Source organism: Haemaphysalis longicornis, unplaced genomic scaffold (genome assembly GCF_048455015.1).
Source record: "Haemaphysalis longicornis isolate Haplotype H1 unplaced genomic scaffold, Haemaphysalis longicornis Haplotype H1 scaffold_13, whole genome shotgun sequence".
Taxonomy (NCBI): domain Eukaryota; kingdom Metazoa; phylum Arthropoda; class Arachnida; order Ixodida; family Ixodidae; genus Haemaphysalis; species Haemaphysalis longicornis.
This window is the reverse complement of record NW_027526233.1, coordinates 100,820,089-100,837,380: the sequence shown is the minus strand read 5'-3', so window position 1 is coordinate 100,837,380 and position 17,292 is coordinate 100,820,089. Positions and strand designations below refer to the sequence as shown.

The window sequence follows — 17,292 nt, the reverse complement described above, 5'->3', positions numbered from 1 at the left end:
GTTTTCCATGTCTGGGGTTACTGTAAATGTTCGCGAGGAAGACGATAGACGACGTCTTCTTCTTCCTTCCGCCTCGGGCTCCGCGTCCCTTACCTCTGATTACTAGTTCGGTGACGCATAGCTCGATGGCGGTGTCCCTGTTGCCCAGGAACTGTTGGTGTTTCACGTGGGCGATGCCTTTCCGAATGAACGTGCACACTCCCTGCGCCGCGCCCTTCCCGCAGGTGCGAGCGGACGGGGGGCAGGCATGCGCCCGGTATCCGGGTAGCGTCGGCGTGTCTTCTGAGTGGGTTTCTTGGATCGCTATCACGTCCGGACGAGCCGTTGGTTCTAACGATCTCAGGTGCTGTTGGAGGACTGCTTTACGACACCGGAACCCGTTGGTGTTCCAGTGCCAGATCTTGAGCTTATTGTTGCTGTCCATTATGTGGGAGAGCCTTCTGTGTGTTGCAGTATTGCTGTACCGATCTGTCAATGAGCGGTTGCAGTTTCTCCGGGCTCAAGGCCCTCTCTAGCGCCTGCTCAATTTGGAGCTGGATCGTTTGCGCTAGTTGTTGTTGAATTACCTGGGTGCATTTCGTGAGAATCCTTTGTTCGAGGACCTCCAAATTCTTGCCCCACTTGTTCACGGTGTTCGAGATCTGGTTGATCTTCCTGTTGAGACCGACGTATCCGAGAGGTTTCGTCCTGTCTCCGTTGTTCGTACCCGCCACAGAGATGACGGAGGCGCTATCTTCTTCTTCTTCGTCACTTTCACTTGCGCTTTCTAGCTCTTCTTCGGGTTGTTTTTCTAATCCTCTTGCCGCTGCCACGATGGAGGCCCTGGTCGGGGTCTTCGTGTTGGCGGTGAATTGGAAGGTCTTGGGAACCGTAGTGTTGATGACGGTATTAGCCAGGATGTTCGCTCGGGTACCGTCGTCTTCTTCGTCGGCTTCTGTCGACATCTTGACCTCGTTGGCTTCATTCTTCGTTTCGCCCTCTTGGAGTTTGGTGATAGTTACACGTTGGTGTTTGATGGTTACCTGTAGCGCCGCCATCTTCGTTTGGAGTTCTAGAATCATCTTCTCCGTTCTCTTCACGGTGGCTTTCAGCTCCCGCGTTTCTTTCTTGCACTGTTCGCTGCAGCCGCCGCCGCTTGGCATCTTGCAAGGTTCCTTCGGCGCTGCAGCTGCCCCGCTCGAGGCCCCGTTCGTTGCCTTGACGACGGGCTCTTTCTTTTGCGTCATCGGCGCGCCATTGACGTAAGACTTGTTTGTCAGACTCTCGCTCGCCCGCGGCTGCGGGTGCACGTGCACCTGCGGCGCCGGTCTTGACTGGCGCGCTTCTATCGGTCTTCCGGAGGTGACGTCTGCCCACGTCATATCCTCCGGCGCTGCTCTGCTCCTATCGCGGCTCGCCACGCCGTTCTGCGCGTGACGTTCTCCGCTGGCTCCCAGTTCCGGGAATTCGAATCTTCTAGAAAGCTCGACCTTCCCGGCGGCTTTCACGGGCGCGGGCGCCATCTTGATGGGCGCCTTCTTTGCGGGTGTTTCGGCGTGTTGTTTCGCCCACTGTCGCTGCTTGATTTGAAGCGGCATTTTGAATTTGTTCTTGCAGCTACCCGCGCCCGTGACGTGGGAGCCACCGCAGAACTTGCATCTCGGTTTGCAATATTCGGCATGGTCTTCTCCGGGATTATTTCTCCCGCAAGCAAAGCACACCCTTGCGTTCGGAGTCGGGCACACATCTCTCCTGTGCCCGATCTGGCCACATGTAGTGCAGACCTCTCGGTGCTGCCTATACAGTGTGCACTTAGTGACGAAGCCACCGTACTTTACATAGCGCGGGACTTTGTTTCCTTCAAACAGTATTACCACCGATTCAGAGTTTCCGAGCCGGTGAGCGGCCATGATGGTGGGGTTATGCTTGTTCACTGGGAACCGAGTGATCTGCTCCTCGGGCTCCTCTTTTCCTACTCCGCTTATTACACCTCGTGAGGTGTTGTCTGGGGTGGTCTTATACGCAAACGTTTCGTACGTGCGTTCTTCAACTGTGATGTTGCGGATCGATCAGTAACGGAATGATCTCGCTTCACTGGGTGTGCTTAGCATGATGATATTCTGGGCGACGTTCGGCGCAAACGAATCGTCCTCCGCTTCTTCAATCTTAATGTTAGCCGCCGCTATTATAGCTGCACGCAGTACTGACATCTTGGTAGCGCTTACGACGAGCCCTCCGCGAGGCCTGACTACCACGCGGTGTTCGTCTTTCTTGGCAAAAGTGGGCATGCGAGCTGACTTTGCCATGTTGGCGTTCACTTTAGCAACGTATTGCGCTTTCTGTTCGCGCCTACGTTCCTCCTTCAATTTAGCGTTCGAAGCCGAGAGAGTCTTGCTCGGCTTACCTGCGGTTTGGGTGTCCCGCTGCGATGGGTTTCCCGTTTCCTGTCGTTTCTTCTCGCGTCGAGAGACCACTACAGTCCAACCCGCGCACGAGTTCGTCGGATCACAGTCACTGTTCACCGCGGTAACACACTGTCCGATGCCGGTGGCGGTTGGGAGACCGTCGCCGATCGTCGTCGAGCAGTCCTCGCCGGTGTCGAGTTGTAATCCCGTCGGTTGTTCAGCGGCTTTCTTCTTCGCAGCGGTTAGGCCTAGCTGACCATGCCGTCTCTTGCGAGCCGAATCCGCACTTATATCCGCAGCCGAGGTGTCCATGGCTTGGAATTCTTCGTAAATTTGGTCGTTCCCGTCGTTCCGAAGCCCGGCGAGCTCAGGGGAGGCGTCCAAGGCCGCCCCGGGCGCCACGCCGACCGAGCACATGGCCGGAGCGCAGGTAGCCGTCGTTAGGCTTAGCGGGGCCGCGCCCGCTTCGCACATGAAAATCGCTCTAAAACTCCCAAAATTGGGTGAAATGGCCCAAATTTGGTATCAACGTGGTCCACTCACCGAGCTGAACACTCACGTACCAAACACGTACCAAAAATTAGTCCAGTAGGGGTCGATGGTCCGCCGAAAATTAGCATTTCCTACGGAGCCGATGTGAAGCGTGACCGCTCGCTCCGCGCGCTCGCAGCGCCCCGTCTTGTGTCGCGCACCCCCGGTACGTGTCTTGAGCTCGCAGGCGACGAACGACAACCTCTTCTTCTTCCTCTCCTCCTTGTTGGGTAGCAACGAACGCGTTGAACGTTTTGACCTCTTCGGCCAATCTTTGGTTGGCCAATCCCTAGTGGGATCCTGCCACAATCATCATTAATGTGCCGGATACAGCAGCAACGAGGGACGGGACAGGGCCCGAGCAAGAGGAGCTTCGCCCTTAAAAAAATTGTGGTAGCGTGGTGGTAACGCACTCAGCTCATACTCCGGAGACCCAGGTTCGATTTCCACACGCACTGAAAGGCGTTATTTATTTACTCTTTTCAGCTGCGTCCGTATTCTGAGCGGGATGATAACAACAACTTCACCAACAACAACGCCGATTGTTCGCACAATGGGGCACTTCAGGCCTTCGCCTTTAAAAATCGCCAGTTGGACATAGAGCTACGGAGAATTCGTGGGGAAGTTGGCTTTGCCGTAAAGCGTATTGTGTGTACTTTCGTCTATTGACACCGTACACGATTGAGTTATTTGTGATGGAGAGGGGTATTGGTATACAGTTTCACTCTAAGGCTAAAACGATTCGTTGCGGCAGCCGCTTTTCTGATGGAGGCGAAAAGCAAAAACGCCCGTGTGTTCGAGATTTCGGCGGATATTAAAGATCCCCACGTGGTCAAAATTAATCCGGAGCCATCCACTACGGCGCGCCTAATCGCGTGCGTTGCGTCGGCGCATTAAACCCCCACAATCAATCAATAAATCTATTCATTTGTACTCATTTCCAATGTGTTTTTATTTTCATTTATTTTATACTATGCTTTATTTATTTACACTCATCTTTTACTTGTCTTTTTCATCATTTTCCTTTGTGTTCACATTATTTATGGATGTATTATTCTTTTATATCTTTTCATTGTTTTATGCACGTATTTTCATTTATTTTGATATATTTTTATTTATGTCTTTATTGAATGTCTTACTTTATTTTTTTAAATTTAATTTTATTTTTAATCTTTATTATTTATTACTTATAATTTAATTTTGTTCATTGATTTGTTTTTAATATTTAAGCTTCGCCTTTAAGGGTGGGACGCGAAAGCGTTAGCGCTCTCTCTTTGTACATTTTTTGCTAAGAACGCGTCGCAGTCAATGGGCGCGCTACATTTCTTTGTATTTCATTTCTTATGCGCGCCCGCTCGCTATCATTTTCGTTGAAGTTTTACGGCGCCCAGCGTCACGGCGCACGCGCAAGGCAAACCCGCTGGCTCGTGCGTGCAGAAGGCGACACACTGCGATAATCATTTTCCGATGGCGCGTGCCTTACGACGCACATTTTGGCGTCGTGTGGCGTCGTAAAAAGACATTTGGCGTGTTAAGTACTTTAATATATACATTTGCGGTAAATGTGAAGTAAAGGGGGTGCCAGGGAAGGGGGCGTGGCATACATCTGGTAGGATCCTGTTTCTCGTCCGTCACCTTCCGTTAACTAAAATGCATGGGTTTATCGCATGCTATGCTGAACTCGCCTGTCTAGACCTAAACCTAAACGGTGAGGTTGAGGTGCTATCGAGAAAATTAATTTCACTTTGGGGTGACGTAGGAGCTGGCGAGGTCGTATTCCCCTCTGCGTAGCCTACACTCAATGTACGTAAAACAAACCCAATGCTCTCTGCAAAGTCCATCCTTCTGTGCATGTGAAAAATTTAAAAGTTTTGTATCCCACGTTTGCTTTACTTTATGTGGGGCTTAAAAACCATCTTACGTGGGGCATTTTGGTGGATGGAGGCGCATTTAATAGTAAAACGAGGCTGGACTTTACATATTTGCACTATTTTCTGTAGGGACTTGTATTGTTCCCCTTATACTGTCACGCAGCCAGGAACGACGCAAGGTTTTTGAAGAAGTAACGTTTATTTGGAGCGAACGTTTGCTCCCTAATAAATCAAAAAAAGAAACACAAATGTCGACAGTGAACAAAGTGGCATGCACAGTCGAGCGTCGGCGAATTGAATGTCAAGGCGTATGCTCAGCCCGATTTTATCGATAGGTGCTCCTTTCCGCAAACGTCGGTTAATACCGAGAACACTACAGATTAAACGAGAAGCTTCAAGTATAGCGACCACAAGCAACACATGTTTCCTATCAAATTAAGATTGCGGGTGTGGCGTACAAAAGGAGGAGGACGACACCCGCGCTCCACTTAACACAAAACAGATAGCTGGGCGCGGCCAGGAGCTAGCACCAAAACATAAGCACAAAAATCAGATCGGCGTTGTTCTCGGCAGTATAGTTTTGTGTATTAAATTACCAAACCCGAATGTCAGGAGCCTAACGGCAGTCAGTACCAATAAATTGGCCGTAAGATGCCCACTGCATTTTAACTACGCAAGAGAAACACTAAGCTATTAGGCCATTTTTACTTTTATGTTCTGGCATAAAAGGAAGCGCTCACCTTTATGTTGATCATATGACATTTTCAAGGCGCCTACAGCAAAGCTTGGAGAAGAGAACACAGCAGCTTCGTACGGCGATCGTAATTATATAAATACACGGGCGTAGCCTACAGCCAGCGTGTATTCGTACGCTTTCCGAGCGAGGTGGCTGGTTTTTCTTTCTTGGGTAACTCAAACGTGAAAAGTTTGGCCTCGTATCTGTCTGTTCACCGTTTCAACTGTTCAACAAGCTCAGGGAGAGCTCCTTGCTTCAGTCACCACCTTGCTTCAGTCACCATGATGTGCATTCGCTCCACAGGAAATCCCAAGGTTTGTTTTCCTGGGGCTTTCCTTATCCGCACCGTCGCCTTCACACGCAATGGGAACAGAATGTGGATTTGTTTGCCAAGTGCGCTACTTGAAACGAACCAATCATTCGGGAAAGGCAGGTTAAGAAAATCTTCCTTCACGCAAAGAATCCAACCATGTTCGAGAAGTCTGCCTGCACCTTTAAATGTCCAACGAAAGATGTCTATGTCAAACGGAATCGAAAGAATTCCGTTTGATCTCCGTCTGAAGCGCAGTTTTTTTTGCACTTTATAGAAACACATCGGCTGCGCTCTGCAATCTCCTGCGTTCAGGCATCCTTGGGTCTTTGAAGCTCTGCAGACACTGCTTGTTCAAGTTTTTTTTTGGCTCGAGCGTGCAGGCCCATCTGGAGCACCCTTTCCATTCCAGGAGGTAGCCCTTCCTCTGCAATAAAATAGCGTGAAAAATCAATGAAAAACACATTATTCCGCTGCACATGTTTCCATACCATAACGAGGGAGCTCATAAGAATATGCATGGCTAACATATCTCGATTGCTTACTCTTCTATATGTCGGAATTTGCAAAATATGTTTTACCGAAAATTCGGTTATGAAAAGCCAGACCAAAAGCTGCGCTAGGGACGGGGTCTGAATACGAAGCACTGATGTGGGGCGCTGGAGAAGACATGCCCATGGAAGTTAATGCGTTACCTATACAGCTTATTTAAAGTGATATCTGCAAGGACTCTTGCGGAACCACACACGTATTTGGGTTTGTTTCGTTTATGTCAATGCGCACTTCTGTCGTCTCACAACCGAGGTTCGTCGGCTAATTTATTCGCGCATTGCGTCTTACATCATGTATTGACGCTGCGTGAAGCCCAAATTTAAATTTGTTTGGGTATTTCATAAGCCGGAAAGGAATTGTTACTGTATTACTCTATAATCTTTTGTTAGCATCGAATTAGAAATTTACCAGCCCCAAAGAAATAGATCCGAGTGGGCCCACTACGAAAGTAGTAAACTGGCCTCGGATTTTCATTTTAAAACTTTGCCCTTAATAATAATTTATTTAGTATACGCAATTATAATTCATAAACACGTATCAATATTTTATTTGTTTTTATGCAAGAAGTTTTAGAATCATTTACACACATTCTGGTTTTGCACCACCGGCCACATTTCTACACGTTGCAAATTGCTGCAGAGGCGCTTTGTTGCAAAATAACTACATCGGTTCGGTGCGTTTTGGTTCCATCTTTGTCACAGCTGCCCGTACGAACGTTTTACATATACCTGTCACTTGTGTACCAACCGCAGAAGCAGAAAAAGCCATGCATACGTTCCCTGGTACGGGTGGAGCCTATTCTGCTTACTGCTAACGTTTCACTTGCGCGGCTTAGGTATTCTAGTACTTCATACAAACATACCTAGTACACCGGCACTGTTTCTAAACCAACGTTGTGTCTTTAATGATAGTGTCTTCACGCAACTCATTAAGTGGCGTCGGGCAACGAACAGAACTGGTTTTGTATTCCTGTAGAGCTTCCGAGATCTACTACGACACGCGGTTGTTGCGTTTGGCCAGTCAATACCACCGGCTTTGTAGGCAACTATCTGCCCATGCTCGGCGATTCCGTGCACAAATTTTTTTTTGCTTCTTTGGCTTTTTTTAGCCCTTTCCGGTACCCGGAACCGGGTTGCGCTGCATTCAATTCTCACCGTTCGTCGTCCTTTGAAGTCTTGTATTCGTCAGCTGTAATACGCGCGTGCCTGGCCTGCAGCCGTTGTTATATCATCTTTTTCTCTGTCCATTGCACTTAGTGCAGATCCACCCTGAGGGGAGAGCAAACCTGCTGTGGGCTTTACGGTGTGCTTAAATGAGGAGCTGTTTTGACGAGGAAGCCTTACAAGGCTATGTTTGCTAAAGCACGCCTCCGGAGCCATCGTGCCTCATAGCTCACGTGTAGCTGCGGCGTGTAAAGCCTTCAAATTTCAAATTTGAAATTTTGAATTTTTTCGCGCGCTGCCTCCTGCTGGCGCCAGCTACTATGTGCAAGTCGCAATCTACACAGCCGGTTGTGGTCTCTGTGCAGATATCGGTGGCGTGCATAGGTTCAATAGTGGCACCAGCACTAAGCAACATTTTTTTTTGGGAAGTTGACCGAGCCGTAAAACAAGATTTGTATTTATATTTATTTGGATATTGAATAAGTATTTGGTGTTTGTAGACCTAACGAATTTTATTCGGTTTTCAAGCTGTTTAAGGAGAGGGGCAAAGGTTTCTACCTTTACGTCCAATTTCCAAGGGACAATGTGCTTCAATTCTCCTTGAACTTTCGTATTCCCTCGGGTCCAGCCCCTTCTAAGTTTCCACTCGGTCCACTCCGAGATTGTCAAGAACGTGTTGGCCACGTCGTGCCTTTGCTCAGCGCTAAAGAAGTCCTGTTCGCATATCGTGCGCGAAAGTTTTTCGCGCCAAGTTGATAGATTGGAAGTATCTGGGTTCCCGCGCACGGCTCTTCGTGTGTGCTGCAGAGACTGTTCAAATGGCTGAAGCGAGGACAAATGAAAAACTGAATACGTGGGCAATGCTATCAGATGGGCGAAGAAAAATCGCAGTTATTCTCTATCCGCGTTCTGCCTCGCGCCATTTGAAAACTATCGCTGGTCATTAAAAGGTGAACGTTATCTTCCGCGCGGCCGAGAAGTGCAGAATCATGTGCGCGAGTATTGACAGAAGGGTTGCAGGAAGGAAGAGGAGCTACTGGTGGTGACAAGTTCTCTTTAAAGCACTCTACACTTTCACCGACTGCGAATGCGGCGTGATATACTCCGTCGCTTTATCATGCGGTGGCACGTATTTAGACCAAACGGGACGGGACGGTGCCTAATTACCGCTTAAAGAGAGCACGCTAGCTATCCGAACTGGGGGCGCCGTCACACCTTTCACTCCATTGCCACCAGTGCGGCTGCGGCCCCGAGCTCAATCAAATGGTTATTGTGATGAAGCACGAGAGCCAGCGCAGCCGGGAAATAAAAATGAAGACACGTACGTGGGCCATCATTCAATTGCATTGACAGACAAGTGCTGCATTGACAAGTGTTACCTGCGATAAGGGGGGTAGCCAGCACCGTTCGAAGACTTCGGGGTGAAGGGGACTTCCTTTTTACCCCCACGGCCGTGGCTCGAGCGTCTACGCCATGCGAGGGACAGTCCACGGGCAACGAACACTTGTGTGCTACCTGCAGCACCGAGACCCGATTGTGAGTCTCTCGCTAAGCATGTAGCGTCTGATAATTCAGAAGGAGTGGCTCGTTGAAATAACATAAGCTAGCCAGCCTGTCAGGAGTGTCAAGCAGTGAACATATGCAGATCATTTCTGTTTTGCTGAAAGAAATGGGAATTCCGGAGTGGTAGTAATGAAAGAAAAGGGAGAGAAATATATATCCGATATCCCACACCCGGATACATATATAGGTAGATAGATAGATAACGCGCACCAAGTGCGTCAAATAGCTCATGAACTACTACAGCTTTCTGTTCTTGTTTTCATGGATACCTATTTATCTACCGTTTTTATTTTCCACTATCCAGGTGAGCGTCAGTTTGAAAACAAATTATGCCCTGCGACAAGTAGGCACGGTGTAGGTGTAGACCCTCGCTGATGTGCAATGCAACAATCTTGTGGCCTGTTTGCTCCTGCACAGTATGTATGTATGTTTGTGGTTTATTGGCGCAAGGGTTTCTAAGACCAAAGAGCGCCAGAACTATGTTATGTGGTCTTTCAATAGTCATGTTTGTGCTTAAAATATGTATGAAATGAGTATGATACATCTTAAAATACTGTATATATGGGTGTAGAGGGCCCGTCCACTAAAGCATGAAGATGTTCATAATGGTGGCTGAAATGGATTATGGGTGCAACGTGATGCACCTCGAGCCATAGAGCATGCGATGAGAGTGGGCCTCCCGTGCGGACAAAGGGAGCATGAGGGCCTCACTCACTGCTCGTAGGCTCCGAGGTCACGCACTGTACGAGATGAGTTTTAAAAACTTGATGTCTGCAAGATAACTTAAAAGACTTTTGTTTGTAAACATAGGTTCATCTCCTAAAAATAGTGAAGGATGTAGTGGAATGTTGTAGGTATATATTTTCGGGAAATGCCGTTTTCTGGCTTCATTGCAGAATGTGCACTCAATTAATACATGGAGGACGGTGAGTCGTTCCCCACAGTTGTTACAGACAGGTGGGAGTGTTCCATTCAAAAGATATGCGTGTGTAGCGTAAGTGTGGCCTATTCGCAGTCTGCAAATGGATACTTCAATGAATCTGTTTTGTTTTTCTGTTGTGTATCTTCCTAGGTTTGGTTTTACTGAGTGGAGCTTGTTGTCTGTGTGTGTGTCCCACATGTGCTGCCAGCATTTACGGATTCCCCTCCGGATTACTGGTTTCAGATCGAGGTGAGGGACCTGCGCTACATCAACACCACTACGTAGGGCCGCCAAAGTGGCGTTCTGGTCAGCAATTTCATTGCCCAGAATGCCACTGTGTCCAGGGATCCAGCAAACAAGTATTTTTAGCTTTGACTTATAGGCAGTTATAAGAGCTTTAAAAAGGCGGTTTAGGATGACGTTTTTTGTGGGCTTAAAGGAATCCAATGCAGTTACTACGCTTAGGGAGTCTGTGTAGATGACTGATTGTTGTATTTTGTACTGTGTAATGTGTTCCACTGTGATTAGAATACCATAGGCTTCTGCTGTAAAGATGCTACAATTTCTGTTCAATGTCCTTGTGCTGGCGAAGTCCGGGCCATGTGCAGCACAGGACACAGAAGAAGAAGACTTGGAAGCATCTGTGTAAAAAGAGGCGCATGGATATCTGTGTTGTAAACTTAAGAAATGCTGTAAAATCAATTCGCGGGGTGCACGACGCTTGTCAATTTGTTTAAAGGATGTGTCACAATGAATAGTTGACATGTCCCAAGGTGGGACTGTATCGGCGATACAGGTTTTTATGCCATCATCTAAAGACACCCCTATCTCCTCTGCAAGGCCTTTGACACGCAAGGCTACAGGGGCAGGGATCGACGGGCGCGCTAAATACAAATGGGCGGATGAGATGTCATTCACAATAGAATTGCATGGGTGATTCGTCATAGACATTGTCCTAATAGCATAGAGGAGTGCTGTATAAGCACGCTGGTGCTCTAGGCACCAGTGGTCGCATTCTACATAAAGACTCTGGATTGGACTTGTCCTGAAGGCTCCAGAGGCAAGGCGAAGGCCCAAATGTAGTACTGGGTTTAACATTTTTAAGGCAGTTTTAGACGCGGACCCGTATGTTACACTTCCATAGTCTATACGTGACCTAACTAAACTCACAAAGAGACGTAGAAGGCAGTCTTTATCAGCACCATAAGACTGATGTGACAACACTTTTAAAATGTTAATGGTTTTTAGGCATTTTTGTTTGAGTTTCTTTAAGTGCTGTACGTACGTTAGTTTTCCGTCAAGTACAACACCTAAAAACTTGTGTTCTTTCTTGACAGCAATCCGTTCTCCGTTCAGTGTGACATCGGGTTCTCGACGAATTCCACGCTGTCTTGTGAATAACACACATGTACTTTTGTGAGGATTCAATTTAAAACCATTTTCTTCCGTCCATTTTGCAAGCCTGTTCACACCTAACTGTATCTGCCTTTCACATATGGACTGATTGCATGACCTAAAGCTTATTTGGACGTCGTCAACATACATTGAGTAGGAGATTGAGGGTGGCAACGATTTCCCAAGTGAATTCATTTTAATTATAAACAGAGTACAGCTTAATACTCCACCCTGGGGAACCCCATTTTCTTGTATGTATGTTCTTGATACCACTGTCCCTACTCTTACCCTAAATGTCCGCTCCGACAAATAACTTTCAATAGTGTTTAGCATATGTCCAGACACACCGAATGCCTTGAGATCAAGCAGTATGCCGTAACGCCAAGTTGTATCGTATGCTTTTTCTAAGTCGAAGAAAACAGAAAGACAGTGCTGTTTGTGGATAAAAGCATCTTTGACATACGACTCAAAGGCAACTAGCTGGTCAGTTGTGCTTCGACCTGATCGGAAACCAGCCTGACAACTGTCCAGGATGCCGTTATATTCAAGAAAATGGATTAGCCTCTTATTTACCATTTTTTCAAAAACCTTTCCTAAGCAACTTGTCAGAGCTATTGGTCGGTAACTGGCAGGTAGTGAGGCATCTTTCCCCTCTTTTAATACGGCAACTACAACTGCTTCTCTCCAAGCTCTCGGAAAGTATCCCGCCGCCCATATTTTGTTGAACAAGTGTAAGAGTGTTCGGAGAGTTTCTGGGTGCAGATGTTGTATCACTGTGTATGATATACTATCTGCCCCAGGCGCTGAAGCCTTACATGTTCCCAAGGCGACTCCTGCACAGTCAAAGCGAGACAAATTTTTGTGGTGCAGTGCGAAGTTAATGTTTCTTATCGCCTGCCTTCAGCGCGCAGAGAAGGGGGTATTTCTTTTTTTCAGCCTTGCACACTACGCACGTGACCAGAACAAACATATGCTTGCAAAGTTGGTGCTCATCCCTTTTTTCTATTTCGCGTCCGAGAACAGAGCGCTTATTTTTTTGCGATATATTGGAAATGAAAGCTGCGTGAGCGTGCAGGAGGTTGACGGTACGCTAAAGATAAAAAGACCGCAATAGATAGTGTCAGCGCATTATCAACAGTTCATTGTAGAACCGATTCGGCGCGAACCGGTAACAGTTATTTATGTTTCAGTTCAGTTCCTGGTGGTGTTCGGCGTGTTAAAAACATAAGGGTTCGGATTCGTGTTCAGTTCCGGTCAAAATACCGGTTCGGTTTAGTATTTTGGCTAGGTTTGGTTCCGGTTCGACACACTCATATAACTAGTAGAAAGAAAAAAACTTCTGGAGGAAGCAGAGGGAATAATGCAAAAAGGAATTGTCTCACGATGAAAAAACAAACGGTATTTACTAATGTTTCGGCTGGTGGACCAGCCTTTATCGGTGTAACGCATGCACTCTGGACAGACATATGCTTTTATAGGTGCGGAAAGTGCGCTGCACTGCGCCCTTGTTTATAAAATAAGATTGCGTGTTAGGGCGAGGAAAAGTGGAAAGAGAGGGGCATGGTACACACTGTAACAGCCTACAAATATGTTGTGGTGAGGTGCCAGTAAGCTTGCTCCAGCAGTTTCGTAAACACTGTATTTGGGTTGATAGAATTTCGGTTTCAAAACGAAGGGAAGCACTGCGGAATTTAGTGGCTGTACTTGGGAGGTAGCTTATGCGAACTTTGGTGTATTGGCTTGAAGGGAATTAGAAGCGAAAAGACAATTCCGTGTATAATCGGTCAGATACGACAAGGCTTGGCTTACGTCCGCTCCGCTGTTAAAGAACAGGTGCATGTGCGAAATATTCGCGTTACTAAGACTGGACCTTTAAGCTGCTCTTCTAAAATATCCACCTGAAAATATCCCCAGTGTAAGAGGCCAAAAGGATGCAATGCGAATGATGGCGAGGAAATGCCGATATTGTTGGACAACAAAACGAGGGACAGGCAACCAGTGCCGCTGCTAAATAGAGCAAACGAGATCACTGATACGATCACAACGCGAAGCAAGGTGTGCGAGGGGCGTACGAGCACGATGTCGCGGGTGCGATTCCGGGCGCGCCGGCCGCTTTTCTGATGGAGGCGAAAAGCAAAAACGCCCGTGTGTTCGAGATTTCAGCGCACGTTAAAGATCCACAGGCGGTCAAAATTAATCCGGAGCCCTCCACTACGGCCCGCCTCACCGCCTGCGTTGCGTCGGCGCTTTAAACCCTACAATCAATTAGCGAGGGGCGTACAAAAAACCGTGTTGCGGGCTTCTGAAGACGAAGCAATCATTGCTATCGGGCCGAGCGCACGCGAGGAAGGGGGAATAAGTAGATTATTGCAAGGTCCACCAGTCGATCTTGCAATAACTGCTTGGAACGGCTAACTGGGGTGGTCTAAATTATTCCGTAGCCTCATTACGTTCATAAATCTCGGGTGCAGCTTTGGTACGAAAAAACAAAACAAATTAATTATTCCCTGGTGTGTTTCATTGCTACTATTACCGGTAGCGCAATCTCTGTCATTCACTACTGTGCCTGTCCGGGCTTCGCATCAAGGTAACTCATTACCAACAAGTAAAAAATGAAGCTGTGCATGTGTTAATGGGGTGCCCTAACCCAAGTTCTAAAAAAACACTTCTCCGAAACACGCGGAGACAAGCTGGAAAATGACAGCAATTACGTACCTTTAGAGCCCTTTGTCCTTGAAATGGATGACCTGACGGTAGCTGTCTCGAAGCGGCCCGCTGCTGCGCCCCGCTTGCGCAGTAGTCGTGAAAACCTTTCGGCGCCCCGATTTATGTGCTTCGCATTCAGTGCGCGAACTATCTGACGCAAGCGTTGGATCCCTTCATATGGCTTTGTTCGCACAATCGCAGTTGATAATACAATGCCCGAAGAACACAGCGCGACGATGATGGGGTGTTTATTTGTTTTATATTTTTTTTTAAATTCAATTCTGCCAGAATTGGAACAAGGCCTTGGGCAGGCGTGGGCAGAAGAGACAAGGAAACCCATCGGACATGCGCATTGCACATCAGGAAGTACATTATATAATAATACACGGGTAGAAAGTACATAACAATACAAAAATAAGGCATGAGAGTGCTGCCAACACTAGCAAGCAAGCAAGCACACGCAATGCGTGGATAAGCTGCATGAGTCTTATATGAACACGTAACTGCGCTATGCGCGTCAGGACTGACGGCAACAAGAAGAAAAGCTTAACGACAAGTCATGGTGTCTAAAAGTCATGCTCATATATTCCTCATACGTATATCAGCAAGAAAACGTAAGCTTCAGTTTCCTTTAACATGCGCACAAAGGATGCAGTAGTAGGGAAGTAGTACCAAGTTGGCTCGTAGTCGGTTCCACTCGCGTTTAGTCTGTGGAAAGAATTAATTTTGAAAGACGTTCTATAAGCAATCTCGGATAGTTTTTTTAGTGTGAAAGGCTCGGGAGGAACGCTTGTTGACATGTGTTAAGTATGCGTGCGTATCAAGACCCAGGTCCATTTCCGTCGTACCGCAACACCGTTCAAGACGGGGACAGTGTCGCCCCAGCAGGACCGTGCACTCCGTAGGAAACGACAAGTGGCAACTTAGTCGTGACAACGCGCTGATGGTTGCAGCCGCGGGAACAAAATCTGAGGGAAATAAACCACCTAAAAAATCACTTCGCAGTTGTTATCTGTACGTTTCTTTTTTTTTTCATATGTACAAAAGGCGGAAGTGCGAGCAATCCCTGCACTGAAAGCCAAAGCTATAGCTTCAGGCTAAACTGATATTTTCCTCCTTATGGTTTGAACAGGTGTTGAAGGATTTGTGAAAACTTACATGAAGACGGACTCTTTATTTACCTAACCTCCTTACCGCTGGTTTTTGTTTACATCATTTCTGGTTTGCATAAGTTTGCGTCCTAGGTTCGTTACACGAAAGGCACGCGTTTGTACACCATGCTATTCCATTATTAATTATGGCGGTTCACTTTCAAGCAAAAGATACCCTATTTACTGTAATAAAGCTGCTGTTTCGACTACCCATAATTAGTGAACACTGGAAACAAAAAACCTGCAGCATGTGAATCGATGCGGAGAGCGGCTTATTGCTACTGTTAGAAATGCGTCAATGAGGTCTTTTTTTTGTATAAATCTCTGCACGTGTGCTGTGGCTATAGTTTTTAAACTAAGCCGTCTGCAAGGCACAGTTCACTTTAGTAAGTAAAGCTCCGATGGGCGCGAAGCAACGCAGCAAGTTCCCAGTACACGCCAAAGTCATCTGGCACATTGCGCTTATCATAATGTCACATCATATTTATTTTGTTTTTCATTCTCTTATAACAAATGTTTCCGAGCATAGGGATTTCGCGTGGAGGGGGAGCAGGGGTATGATTTATATTGCGCTTATCATAACGTCACATCATGTTTACTTTGTTTTTCATTCTCTTATAACAAATGTTTCCAAGCATAGGGATTTCGCGTGGAGGGGGAGCAGGGGTATGATTTATATTGCGCTTATCATAACGTCACATCATATTTACTTTGTTTTTCATTCTCTTATAACAAATGTTTCCAAGCATAGGGATTTCGCGTGGAGGGGGAGCAGGGGTATGATTTATATTGCGCTTATCATAACGTCACGTCATGTTTACTTTGTTTTTCATTCGTTTATAACAAATATTTCCAAGCATAGGGATTTCGCGTGGAGGGGGAGCAGGGGTATGATTTATATTGCGCTTATCATAACGTCACGTCATGTTTACTTTGTTTTTCATTCTTTTATAACAAATGTTTCCAAGCATAGGGATTTCGCGTGGAGGGGGAGCAGCGGTATGATTTATATTGCGCTTATCATAACGTCACGTCATGTTTACTTTGTTTTTCATTCTTTTATAACAAATGTTTCCAAGCATAGGGATTTCGCGTGGAGGGGGAGCAGGGGTTTGATTTATATAGCGCTTATCATAACGTCACGTCATGTTTACTTTGTTTTTCATTCGTTTATAACAAATGTTTCCATGCATAGGGATTTCGCGTGGAGGGGGAGCAGGGGTATGATTTATATTGCGCTTATCATAACGTCACGTCATGTTTACTTTGTTTTTCATTCTTTTATAACAAATGTTTCCAAGCATAGGGATTTCGCGTGGAGGGGGAGCAGGGGTATGATTTATATTGCGCTTATCATAACGTCACATCATATTTACTTTGTTTTTCATTCTCTTATAACAAATGTTTCCACGCAAAGGGATTTCGCGTAGAGGGGGAGCAGGGGTATGATTTATATTGCGCTTATCATAACGTCACGTCATGTTTACTTTGTTTTTCATTCTTTTATAGCAAATGTTTCCAAGCATAGGGATTTCGCGTGGAGGGGGAGCAGGGGTATGATTTATATTGCGCTTATCATAACGTCACGTCATGTTTACTTTGTTTTTCATTCTCTTATAACAAATGTTTCCAAGCATAGGGATTTCGCGTGGAGGGGGAGCAGGGGTATGATTTATATTGCGCTTATCATAACGTCACATCATATTTACTTTGTTTTTCATTCTCTTATAACAAATGTTTCCAAGCATAGGGATTTCGCGTGGAGGGGGAGCAGGGGTAGGATTTATATTGCGCTTATCATAACGTCACATCATATTTACTTTGTTTTTCATTCTCTTATAACAAATGTTTCCAAGCATAGGGATTTCGCGTGGAGGGGGAGCAGGGGCTTGATTTATATAGCGCTTATCATAACGTCACGTCATGTTTACTTTGTTTTTCATTCTTTTATAACAAATGTTTCCAAGCATAGGGATTTCGCGTGGAGGGGGAGCAGGGGTATGATTTA

At 46.4% G+C, this 17,292-nt stretch overlaps 1 long non-coding RNA gene across 1 annotated transcript; it reads right to left on the bottom strand.

Moving 5' to 3' along the window:
• Positions 1-5,826: 5,826 nt before the first annotated feature.
• On the bottom strand, positions 5,827-14,217 carry LOC144164158 (uncharacterized). Its single transcript, XR_013321085.1, has 3 exons — positions 14,143-14,217; positions 8,927-9,062; positions 5,827-6,259 (listed from the first exon to the last, which is right to left on the bottom strand). It is a non-coding gene; the product is annotated as an uncharacterized LOC144164158 (long non-coding RNA).
• Between the last annotated feature and the right edge of the window lie 3,075 nt (positions 14,218-17,292).